The following is a 13,950-nucleotide window of genomic DNA, read 5'->3' on the forward strand; positions in this document are numbered from 1 at the left end:
ACAAAGGTTCCACTCGCCGGGCAGTCAGCCCAGAATCAGTCCAGCCAGGTAGGATTATTTACTGTATGCATTTTTTTTCATCTAGTGTGTCCATTGTATTGCTGCGGCACATACATAAATGATAAATAATACAAATCAAACTAAATCACAAGAAATACCAGAATAATAACTAGTTTTAACACAGTAGACTTCTACTCAAGTTTAAGTTTAAATTGCACATTTATTCCAGTCAGTGTGAAACATGCAATGCCTGATTGCCACTACATTTCATCTTCTTAGTACTTAGTAGTGTTTAAAAATGCCTGTTTCACAGAGCAGAGACATTACAGCAAATTTAACTTGAAGAATGCTGTCTTGGCTTTGTTTGCTCTGGCCAGGAGATGAGCTTGAATGACTGCTGCTGCTGCTCTCTGGACCCCACAATAACTGCACACTGAGATAGAAGTCTGGGTGGTGAAGAGATGGGCTATGAAAGAAAACAAGATACAAAGAGGAGATAGGTAAGGAATGGTTGATAGAAAAAGATTTAAGAAATGAGGGAAATGCATTGGGGGTTGGGGGGTTGTCTGTGGATACAAGATCAAACAATTATAATGTTATTTGCATGGAAAAACTTGTCACCATATGAAAATCAGTGCCTTTCATCACTTTTTTGTGTTTCCCCCACACTCATTGTTTCCCCAGACAGTCTACATTTATAGTGGATTAAGGAAAACATAAGAAATGTGTTGTGTTTAGTCAGACTGTAAGCAATTTTCACATTTTCTAACACAAATAAACAAACTGAAAAAAAACATCTCCTTGAAATTACAACAGACAATTTCTGCCTCCCCTAAACACTCATTATCTGCTCCCCAAATCACACATTGTCCAACCGTAGAACCGTAGAACGGCCTTTTCTGTTTCTCCTCTCCTCCCGCCTGCTTTACAAGGTGTTGTCAGCGCACAGGTGGCATCCCTCTCGTTGCGTCGTAAAGAAGTGGGATCTGCAAGGAAGGCCAGGCCCTACGCTGTAAACGTCAACCCCATACCCTGGACACTAACACAGATCACAGCTTGACAGGGCTTTTTTTTTTTGTGTTTTACAGATGTGAGAGAGACATTCTACATACCCGAAGTCTGGGGGACGTGGCTTCACCTGCAGTGTTGTCTGGTAGGTGGCCATGGGAGGTGATGTCCATCAATGATTGAGAGAGCGAACGTGTGGGTGTGTGTGTGTGTGTGTGTGTGTGTGTAAGTGTTGGTGTGTGCCTGTGCATGTACATCTGTGTTTGATTGTGTGTGTGTGTGTGTGTGTGTGTGTGTGTGTGTGTGTGTGTGTGTCTGTGTGTGTGTTTGTGTGTGTGTGTGTGTGTGTGCCTGTGCATGTCCATCTGTGTGTGATTGTGTGCATATGTGCGTGAAATTCAGAGTTTGCCAGATACCTGTAGCTGAAACACAGGGAAGGGTGTGTGAAGAATAAGGGGAGCAACGCTGCCTTGTTGAGTGTGTAACACTTTCTTTCCTTCTCCTTTATCGCCTGCACCAACACGAAAAGAGAGAAGATGGAATTCTCCACCAGAGCACTAACCGAACGGACCTCATTTATTTTTTTACATTGTGTCAAACTCAAGCAATAAAGACATCAAACCAACCAGAAAAAAGGGATTAACGGGAGTAGGGAAGGAGAGAAGGGCAAAGGAGAAACGAGAGAGAGAGAGCACAAGAGAACAAAGAGAACAGAGTGCAGGAGCAGGGAGGCTGATAGAGTGAGAGAGGCAGAGCGACAGAGAGAGGATCGAACAGACTCCGATGGACAGGCCAGTCCTCGCTGTGGCGGTGACAGAGTGCTTCCCTCCCTCCCCGCTGGCTCTCAAGCTACATCTTGTAAATCATTCTCAATTCACTGCAACAAGCCAGTTGGATTAGCTTGGTTTACATCATAAACATTCACAGTCCGGACCACCCAGGGATCGGCAGTGTGTGTGTGTGAGAGAGAGAGAGAGAGAGAGAGAGAGAGAGAGAGAGAGAGAGAGAGAGAGAGAGAGAGAGAGAGAGAGAGAGCGAGAGAGAGAGAGAGAGAGAGAGAGAGAGAGAGAGAGAGACAGTGAGAGACAGAGAGAGAGAGGGAGAGAGAGAGAGAGAGAGAGAGAGTGTGTGTGTCTGTGTATGTGTTTCTGCTCCAACCCACCCAAGCTCTGACACATACACCATTGCAAATGCACTCATATGTGTGTGCGTATTCACGTACACACACACACACACACACGCACACATCATAATTCGGCCATGGCTAGTGTGTTGTGGGAGCCTCAATTCCTTGAGACAGACAAAAAGACGGACGGGCAAACTGACTCAGTAATAACTATTTCAACGCAACAATAAAGCAAGAGCATGTTTTCTAGAAACCAGAAAGTGTAGTTTTACTTAAACTCGAAACACTTTGCGTCATTATCACAGTTGAAGTCATTCTTGTGGTGTTGCTCACCAATGAGCAGAAAGTGCTTCTGATGCCAACCTAGTGTCAGAACCAGGCAATGTTCTGGGTTTTGGTCTTTGACGAGGCAGTAGGGAAATACTGGGCACCTCCCTGCTATAAGAATCTTTCATGTTGCTTTTTAAAACTTTGTCCACTGAACATTTGACTAATGACTTGGGTCTTCTTCTTGAATGTTGTTTTCTCATTGTGCAACGTTTTTCGTGTTGTTTTTTCTTTCACACAGTAAGAAATGTGTGTGTGTGTGTGTGTGTGTGTGTGTGTGTGTGTGTGTGTGTGTGTGGCGGGGAGAGAGAGAGAGAGACGCACGCAGACAAACTGACATATAGAGTGACTGGAAGCACCTAAGGTACCCCATGCTTGTTTCAGCATTCACTATAGAGTCATTAAATGATATGGTATTAGAGACGGAGAGACAGAAAGAGAAAGAGTCATGGAACTCTACCAGACCTGAGAAGATCAAAGCAAAGGAGCAGAGTTTTTATGAAAGGATAGAGAGATGAAAGCTGGGTGAAGGGAGACCAGTGTGGCCCAACCACAAAGTTCAAAAAGCTGCCTTCCTGTCTTGCGTGTGTGTGTGTGTGTGTGTGTGTGTGTGTGTGTGTGTGTTTGTCTCAGCGTTTCTGTGGCCGCTGTCTGGGAGGTCCTTAAATCAGCACATTCTCTCTCACACACACACACGCACGCACGCACACACACACGCACGCGCGCGCACACACACACACACACACACACACACACACCCACACACAACCAATCTGCGTCTTCAGTGCATCTACTCTAAATATGAGACCAAAATAGTAATGACTTAATAGGAATACATATGTGTATGAACTGAAACACGTGGCTGTAGTTGTTCCCTTTTGTTGATAATCAGAATCACTACATATGGAATTTGGTTGTTATTCCAAGGACACACATATACCTACAGGTCCTGTTTTGCATCATGTGAACTATCTCATTTTCTGACTTCTGAGAACACCACAGATTTAAGGTAGATGTTATTTTTCTTTAATCTAGGTGTCCCAGGGGCCAATCATGCCAAACAACCACCAGACTGTTTGTTTGGGCGGTGAGGACGGCAACGATTTTCTGATTTTTATTTATTGAACCCGAGGCGACGGCTGGGCTCTGTGCAGCCCGGCAATTCCCTGGTGGTCTTTACGGCCGCCCTCCTCCAGGAGGGTTGTGTGTGTCCGCAGAGCTGGCAGCAGCAGCAGCAACAGGAGTGGAACCAGACGGCGGTGGAAGAGGTGAGCTTGGGGTGCCCTTTGGCATGGTGGTGAACGAGTGGTGTCAGGGCAGGTCAGGGGTCAACACAGGGAGACCTGGGGGGCTTCTTCCTTGGGCTGCAGGCGTGCTGGCAGGAAGAACATCCTCTGCTGGGCCATGTGTGTGTTTCGCTGGGGGGGGGGGGGGGGGGGGGGGAGGAATTGGCCGACGCATGGGCACACACAGCCTTCGAACCCCTGTAGAAAGATAGATAGATAGATAGATAGATAGATAGATAGATAGATAGATAGATAGATAGATAGATAGATAGATAGATAGATAGATAGATAGATAGATAGATAGACAGATAGACAGATAGATAGACAGACAGACAGACAGACAGACAGACAGACAGACAGACAGACAGACAGACAGACAGACAGACAGACAGATAGACAGATAGACAGATAGATAGATAGATAGATAGATAGATAGATAGATAGATAGATAGATAGATAGATAGATAGAGGTTAATTCTTGTCATCTGTGTCAGGCATTGACAGACACAGACACAAACTTTGATACATCTGAAAAAAATGTTTATTGCATTCCAAACATTTTGTCCGGAAGACGTGTGTGTGGTCCTGTCTGCACCTAGTAGGAGGTTTTAAGGTGTGCACGTGTATGGATGTGTGTGTGCACGCGGTCAGGTGTGTATGCACACATTCGTGTGTATGCGCACATTCATGTATGTGTGTGTGTGTGTGAGAAGAGTGATAAGAAACATTTGTGTAGTTCTGTGTATTCATGTGTTTCTATTAAAGCAAAACCATGACCGGCAGAGATATGACATGAGACAGCAGAGAGGTTAACAAGACCTACGTTGCTCCTTTTTGCTGCGAGCACTTGTTAACCCACAGCTGGCAAAACATGTATTCACTATATTCCACAGACTGCTACAACAATTATTTCCCAACAACATTATGGCTGAAGTTTTAAACTTCAGACTCGGAAGTGGTCACAGAGCCAAAGAGTCATGAGCAATGTGAGTCACAGTCTTAGCTCATCCGGATTCATTCACAACAGTAGTATTCCTACATGATTCAATCTTTTTTTTTCTAGCACACTGGAATAATCTTGGCGCAAAAGAAAGCCAGCAAATGTCAATGGAATACGGTCATTGGAAATTGACCTTATTTTCGTAGTCTCAGAGAGTAGCACTATGAACCAGCACCTCTTGCTGTAAACCGCTAATAACCTTGCAACAATAACAGTAAAGCCTATTCACTAACAAATAGCACACCACGCTTTTCCAGCTTTTTTATTTTTTTTTTGCAAATCATTGTTATTTCCCCAAAGGATTCTTAACTCCAGGCACCATTAAATGGGTGGAAACCAAGCCATGTGCATTTAAACACCATTATGTAAGTAGACAGCATAAAACTCGCACAGACACACACGCACCCACACACTACGGCTCACTTACACACACACACACACACACACACACACACACACACACACACACACACACACACACACAGACACACACACACACAAGCTCATTCAGACCACACACAGATAGACACTCGCACACGCATACACACCACACACACACACACACACACACACACACACACACACACACACACACACACACACACACACACAGGTTGGACAATTATATTGTACAATTGTAGAGCCCATACACTGCTTAACATCAACCTAACTACTTTTCTACTTTACATTTCTTTGACCTAAATGTAAGCCTGGCACTGGGAAAATTAACAGTATTAACAGTACAGAGTGTTAGACACGAGTGTTTGTTTATTTTTATGCATCATAATGTGCGTTTAAAACATACAAATAATTGACTTTCTACTCCTTGTTTCAAATTTGTTTAAGAAGAACAACACATAATACAGCATGTGAGAGATTCAAATGATGACCCTGACACCACATCAAAATAAACAGTATGTTTGTCTCGCCTTCATTTGTTTGCCTTAATTGCTCCACATTTAGGCATTCAATGCCACAGAGTTAAACTTATATTGGGTGTCTGAGAGTTTAAAAGCCCTAGGATGCTAGAAATAATCCTTGTCCCACATCATACAGACCTAACCTACGGCTCTGTGCACAGGGAGTGCTTATCTTCACATCTCTCTCATCGTAGTTGAACAGATGACATTTCCCGGCGTTGGCCCCTGATAGAGTGGATTCTTCTGACATTTGGACATTAAGATGTGTAACCTTTCCTGCAGTGAGAGGTGTGATTAATCACATCTCTCTCTCTCTCTCTCTCTCTCTCTCTCTCTCTCTTGCAAGCACACACACGCACATGTACACGCACACGCACACACACACACATACACACACGTGCGCGCGCACACACACACACACACACACACACACACACACACACACACACACACACACACACACACACACCATTTTGGTGTGCAGTCTGGTCTTGAAGCAAAGAAGCCCAGGAGGCAGTGGGCGGTTCCCTATAAACCGACAATGTTTAATTGGTGTTGTCTTCAGTGACAGCCTCTATATTGGGTAAACATTTGTCATTGCCTATATGTGAAAGGAGTTATTTGAATCGATACAAAAGATAAAAAGAATAATTGGGACAAAGCAGGGATTCAGATATGCCCTTGAGATCTATCTCGATCCATCTGTCTGTCTGTCTGTCTGTCTGTCTGTCTGTCTGTCTGTCTGTCTGTCTGTCTTTCTGTTTAACAGACAGTCAGTCTGTCGGACAGAAAATATGGACAGAAAACTGGTACAATTTATCGGGCCCGTTGAAAAGTAACAACTGGAAAATCACGCATGCAGGGTTTGACGCTAATATCTCACTGCACGCTTGGTATCTGCCCCCCGACAACGGTGGTTCACCTCAAAAACAGTGAAAGACTACCATCTAGTGGGCAACTTGAGGTAGGTCTGAAGGTGCAGATAATGTGATCAACAAGCACGTTATTTCTGTTTAGTTACGTTTAAACGGTTGAGTATTTAACAATTAAAATACGATATGATATAGACCTGCTTCCAGGTGTATCACGCAAGTGCGGAAGAAGAGGAGAAACGACCTGAGATGCAGGCCGACACATCAAACAAACATTACGACTACAAGCCTCTGGGTTCCACCCAACACAAAACATCTGCCTGGGCTTCCAGGACAGAAAAACGCAACACTAAATGTGTACCAAATATAGCACATAAGACAAACACAATTGAAATGCTAATCCTATATAGAACATGGGACAGCGGGTCTTCTTCATTATAGTCACTGTTTAAAACTCTCGGCTGCCCTCACCTTCAACGAAAATCTCCCCTGGACCTAGCCCACCTCCCACACCGTCCCTGCCTCCCTCCTCGCCCCCCAACGCCCCCCCCCCCCGCCCTACACAATCCCTTGCTCTGCTGTGGCCCCTTGCTCTTTTCTCTTTGGGAGGGGGGACGATGGGACGGGGGGGTTTCCGTGGCGACGGCTAACAAAGCCATCACTTTAACCAATTTCCTCCAGAGACAGGTGCTGGCACAATGGCGGCTTCCTCCACCGCTGAAAGGGGACCGGGGGCAAGAGGGGTCCCTGGGAACTCCAGGCGGACACTCTGAGGGCCGTCCAAGTGTCCTCCTCCGTGGGCCCCGGACCAAGCCCAAAGCGGGCTAATTTGTTGTCCCCGTTTCCCAGGGAGGGGGGAGGCAGAAGGAGGAGGGAGGGGCCCACCGTGGGTTCTCTCTGAGCAAAGTGGGCTGGGTCGAGGGTGGGCGAGAGAGGATGGGAGAGAGAGAGAGAGAGAGAGAGAGAGAGGGGGAGGGAGAGAGTGAGAGAGAGAGGAGGGGTGAGAGAGAGAGGGAGGGAGAGAGAGAGAGGGAGAGAGAGCGAGAGAGAGGAGGGGTGAGAGAGAGTGTGAGAGGGACATGTTTGTGTCCGTGTGCATGTGGGTGTTTGTGTCGTGTGTGTGCATGTATGCACGCATGTGTGTGTGTGGGTGTTTGTGTGTGTGTGTATGTGTGCGGGTGTTTGTGTGTGTGTGTGTGTGTGTGTGTGTGTGTGTGGGTGTTTGTGTGTGTGTGTGTGTGTGTGTGCGTGTGTGTGTGTGTGTGTGTGTGCGTGTGTGTGTGTGTGTGTGCGTTTGTGTGTGTGTGTGTGTGCGTGTGTGTTTGTGTGTGTGTGTGTGTGTGTGTGTGTGTGTGTGTGTGTGTGTGTGTGTGCATGTGTCACAACAGAACACCTAATAGCTACTTGCTCTATAAAGGAAAGGCAGCCTCTTTGTCAGTTGGACAACAGCAACTAATGGAATCATGAACAAGATGGCTGGTCCAACCATAGGGCTCCTACAGCGCCTTAATACTTCCACCCAGGTGGTGTCACATAGGCCGACTTCATTAAAGTATATCAAATATATCTTACTTTGGACCTCATCGTGTCCATCTGCAACATCAGAAGGGACTAGTTTAAAGGTAAAAGTTGTTTAAGTTGTTAAGTTGTTTAGTAGTTTAAATGGTAAAATATAGATTGCCCGATGAGAAAATAACCAACCATAAACTTGCTGTGTTTGGCATCAGACAATAGCTTATTCAGGTGTGCTGCAGTCAGATATCAAACGGATGATTAATTGCCATGTGCGTATCATTGGCTGTTTCGGTCTTGACCAGATTTAGTGAAAATGGTAAAACTTGTGAGAAGGACTGATCTCCCTCTGTCATTTGATAGATAGGAGGAGCAATATGGTATGCGAAAGAGAAGCACAACTTTGGCCTACAAGTTATTTCACTTTAGCAGTTATGGTGGTAGGTTGTCTAGTGCCCACTGTACAGACTTATGATTTGGTTTTGTTTTGTTTGGCAACTTTTTCGAGAAGGGCCCAAGTTGTCTCCAATCATGTTTCCCAGTAAACCGAGGAAGGACGATTCATTCCTCTCCGGACGATGAATCAAATTATCAAGCAGATTCTGCAGGTAACTCGATTTTATTGTTTGAAGTTGGGTGATTTATGGATTTATTGTTTTTGTTAATATAGTATCAATTTGAACATCGGCAAATGTATAATCCCAGGTTGGGCTAACGGTCCATTGGGCTATCCCAAGGCACCGACATTGCAGTGTGGTGAGGATACCATGAAGCTCCAAGCTCTGGGGCCGGGGGCGTCACAGTTTCAGTTGCACCGAGGTACAATTTTAATGTTATTTCCACTTGAACTGCAGGCCCAATATTCTTTGTCTCAGAAAACAATGAAAAGACTCCTTTCTGAATTTTCAGAAAATAGGGGACCACTTCCTCTAAGCAAAATCCCTCCAACCTGTCATTACTCAATGCAAAGAAACGCTCTGGGATTGGTGATGGTTGCGCCATACGATGGCTGCAATATAATCAAAGAGGTAATATTTATTTATTAATGACGGTGAAGTAGTGGGTAGGGGGTTCGAATTCAAACTGAAAGTGCTCGGGTTCGAGCCCCAATATATACATCCTGACCTGTTGGCCCTTACTCAAACACAGCTCCCTAGTTACTTTAATGCATCTGAATCTGTTTGACGAATACAATAATCACCATAGCTGAAGCTTGCCTTTTTTTCACAATCCCAATGTCTTTATCTTCCCGGGGTGGATGTTACGTCCTGCCAATGCGTTGGCAAGGTATGCCCATCATGCTGGTTTGTCCCAAACCGACACCAACAGCTGTCATAGCTACTCCAACCACTACAGCCCCTGCCTCTACAACCCCCACCACACCTTCTACAACTCCAACAAACCCCAGCCTTGCCTTTTCAATTCTACCAGTGGAATCCTCTGTTGATGCCTCCCTTCAACAATAATCCATATGGGCAACCAGAAGTCTATCCTCCACTTTATAGGAACCCCTAGCAGATCAGCCGACTACACCATTGCCTACAGCGGTGCCCGTGACAAGACACGCCCACGACTACAACGCGCCTTACAGCAATGCCTGCACCAGCTATGAAGTATTGTCCAATGTTTGAGTTTCAGGAGTATCCCTAATATTATGCATCTCAGTGCTATACCCCTTCTTCCTTCAACCACCAACAATGATGCCGATGATGACCACTACTGGAACGACCACCACACAGCCACCTGCGAAGCTTCTGCCATGGGCAAAATCCAGTCTTTCAACCAGTCCCTCAATTCTACCACCCTTTCATGACTAAATAGCCTTGCTATATTCCAATTCCATACCTTCATCAACAGAACGGTCCACCTGCCCTTCATGTTATCCTTTCCTGCTTTTCCAGGCTAATGCTGTTAAATGATTCAATCAATAAAATGAATGCAAGAAATCAAATGTTCACTTTATTTGACTATTCAATAAGCTTTGTTGCACATGGAGAAACTGGCTACTTAAAAAAATCTGCTCATAAGCATCCGCACGGTTCATATAATCTTGATGGAAAGGATGAGACACATTTTTATGAAATCATATTTAACAGGATTTGATGGCATGTTCTCCTTAACCGGTCCAACTCCTTAACCAGTAGGCCACGGATGGCCACAGATGAGCACTCCTATTGGCTCTCAAACACTTCTAACAGCCCCAGGGTCTCCCATTTTAGGGTTAGCACTGAGTAGCTTCAGAAGAAACCATCAGGCCGATACTCATGGCTATAAAGGACCTCAACACAAAATAATATAGGCTACCCTCTAATACTTTTATTTACCATTTGTCTCTGGTTTGTATTGTACTGCCTATGTAAAGCCCTCTGAATTGCCCTTTTGTTTGAAGGGTTCCATATACATTAAAAAAAATAAAAGCTTTGCTGTTAAAACTCTAAACACAAATTTGCGACTTAAAATTTTAATTATTGGGAAAATCAAACTGTATACATCATGATAGATTGAGTATGTTATTTGACACAAGGAACATTAGTTTGGGTCTTCAAATAACAGGAACATTTAACAATGTTGCTACCTATCAAATTTTTTTAAGTGAATACACCTGTGGCTTTATAATTTGCAGGCTCTGTGATTGGCTAACTAGTATGGAATTCCTCACATAATACCAGTGATTCAGGGCTTTCTTCTGAGCTGTTGAGCTGAGGGACATCTTCCTTGACTTTTCGGGATTAAGCATGGCTTTCGACATTAGCGAAACTATTTGGAAGTGGTTCGCAGCTCTCATTTTGTTGAGTTATTTATGCCCATGTCTACACTGTTATGCTTTGGCTATAGTGAAGAAGGTTGACCCAAGCATTGCAAGTGGTGAGGCAGCAAAAAAGGGCGTCATAGCTGGAAGTATTCTCTTTGGCAGCCGCGTGCATCGTGCCAAGTCATTAACGGGGCTTCTTGGCTCTTATCAAGCAGATGATGCAGGTAACTATTTCGCCTTATTGTGATAAGGAAATGCCTTACAATTTTGGCTTAATGTATTTTTCTGCATGCTTAACAAAAGGAACGGCTGGCCATTTTTTGGCTAATTCGGGTTGGGGGCAAATGGATACTTCCTTAAAATGTGGTGAGGACCAGATGAAACTCAAAGCCATGGGACCTGGATCCTCTTACTTCATGCTTGACATGGGTATGTTCAATTGTGCCTACGATGTCTGTCCTGTCATGTTGTGCATTATAGAAGTTATCTGTGCCTAAATATTTTGTTTCTTTACTTAATTTAGGCGGTGATGCTCCCATGGTGCCGAACCAGGTTCAACCACAATGTGGCTACTCCATGAAATACAACTCTTTGGGTCTTGTGTTGATGGTTCCTTACAACGGCTGTCATATGACGCAAGATGTAAATGGATTCTAGTGAATGTCGTCATTTCAATTTCATGATCATGATGATTGGCATTCATGTTCTAATGGTGCCTTTTTTATTTTTCTAGAATGGATTTTATATACTGCCAATGCAGTGGAAGGGGACCCAAGTCAAACTCTGTTGCCCAATTAGGTCAAGTCCTGAAACGACACTTGCCCATGTTCATCCTACAGCACCACCTACCAAATCTCATGAAAAAGCCATGCCACAGACAGAGACGCCAAAGCAGCCTACAGTCCACCAGCAGCAAATCATGGATCATCCTTTGAATCAAAAACCAAACTACCATCAATATCTCAACTGGCTTCATATGATGCAGAAACAAAACGTGGCTGTTCCCCCGCAGCAGCAGGAGGCTGTTCCCCCGCAACAGCAGCAGGAGGCTGTTCCCCCGCAACAGCAGCATGTGGCTGTTCCCCCGCAACAGCAGCAGCAGGAGGCTGTTCCCCCGCAGCAGCAGCAGGAGGCTGTTCCCCCGCAACAGCAGCACGTGGCTGTTCCCCCGCAACAGCAGCACGTGGCTGTTCCCCCGCAACAGCAGCACGTGGCTGTTCCCCCGCAACAGCAGCACGTGGCTGTTCCCCCGTGGCATCAGTTGTGGTGGCAGCATGTGGCTGTTCCCCCGCAGCAGCAGGAGGCTGTTCCCCCGCAGCAGCAGGAGGCTGTTCCCCCGCAGCAGCAGGAGGCTGTTCCCCCGCAGGAGGCTGTTCCCCCGCAACAGCAGCAGCACGTGGCTGTTCCCCCGTGGCATCAGTTGTGGTGGCAGCAGCAGCATGTGGCTGTTCCCCCGCAGCAGCACGTGGCTGTTCCCCCGCAACAGCAGCAGCACGTGGCTGTTCAGCAGGAGGCTGTTCCCCCGCAGCAGCAGGAGGCTGTTCCCCCGCAACAGCAGCATGTGGCTGTTCCCCCGCAACAGCAGCAGCAGGAGGCTGTTCCCCCGCAGCAGCACGTGGCTGTTCCCCCGCAGCAGCAGCACGTGGCTGTTCCCCCGCAGCAGCAGCACGTGGCTGTTCCCCCGCAACAGCAGCACGTGGCTGTTCCCCCGTGGCATCAGTTGTGGTGGCAGCATGTGGCTGTTCCCCCGCAGCAGCAGGAGGCTGTTCCCCCGCAGCAGCAGGAGGCTGTTCCCCCGCAGCAGCAGGAGGCTGTTCCCCCGCAGCAGCAGGAGGCTGTTCCCCCGCAGGAGGCTGTTCCCCCGCAACAGCAGCAGCACGTGGCTGTTCCCCCGTGGCATCAGTTGTGGTGGCAGCAGCAGCATGTGGCTGTTCCCCCGCAGCAGCACGTGGCTGTTCCCCCGCAACAGCAGCACGTGGCTGTTCCCCCGCAACAGCTGCAGCACGTGGCTGTTCAGCAGGAGGCTGTTCCCCCGCAGCAGCAGGAGGCTGTTCCCCCGCAACAGCAGCATGTGGCTGTTCCCCCGCAACAGCAGCAGCAGGAGGCTGTTCCCCCGCAGCAGCACGTGGCTGTTCCCCCGCAGCAGCACGTGGCTGTTCCCCCGCAACAGCAGCACGTGGCTGTTCCCCCGCAACAGCAGCACGTGGCTGTTCCCCCGCAACAGCAGCACGTGGCTGTTCCCCCGTGGCATCAGTTGTGGTGGCAGCATGTGGCTGTTCCCCCGCAGCAGCAGGAGGCTGTTCCCCCGCAGCAGCAGGAGGCTGTTCCCCCGCAGCAGCAGGAGGCTGTTCCCCCGCAGGAGGCTGTTCCCCCGCAACAGCAGCAGCACGTGGCTGTTCCCCCGTGGCATCAGTTGTGGTGGCAGCAGCAGCACGTGGCTGTTCCCCCGCAACAGCAGCACGTGGCTGTTCCCCCGCAACAGCAGCAGCACGTGGCTGTTCCCCCGCAACAGCAGCAGCACGTGGCTGTTCCCCCGTGGCATCAGTTGTGGTGGCAGCAGCATGTGGCTGTTCCCCCGCAGCAGCACGTGGCTGTTCCCCCGCAGCAGCACGTGGCTGTTCCCCCGCAGCAGCACGTGGCTGTTCCCCCGCAGCAGCAGGAGGCTGTTCCCCCGCAGCAGCACGTGGCTGTTCCCCCGTGGCATCAGTGGTGGTGGCAGCACGTGGCTGTTCCCCCGCAGCAGCAGGAGGCTGTTCCCCCGCAGCAGCACGTGGCTGTTCCCCCGTGGCAGCAGGCTGTTCAGCAGCAGCACGTGGCTGTTCCCCCGTGGCATCAGTGGTGGCAGCAGCAGCAGCACGTGGCTGTTCCCCCGCAGCAGCAGCACGTGGCTGTTCCCCCGTGGCAGCAGTGGTGGTGGCACCACCAGCAGCACGTGGCTGATCCCCTGAAGCACCACCAGCAGCACGTGGCTGATCCCCTGAAGCACCACCAGCAGCACGTGGCTGATCCTTGGCAGCAGTGGTGGTGGCACCACGTGGCTGATCCCCTGCAGCACCACCACGAGCACGTGGCTGATCCCCTGCAGCACCACCACGAGCACGTGGCTGATCCCCTGCAGCACCACCACGAGCACGTGGCTGATCCCCT

The sequence above is a fragment of the Pollachius pollachius genome (assembly GCF_949987615.1).
Source record: "Pollachius pollachius genome assembly, chromosome: 14".
Taxonomy (NCBI): Eukaryota; Metazoa; Chordata; class Actinopteri; order Gadiformes; family Gadidae; genus Pollachius; species Pollachius pollachius.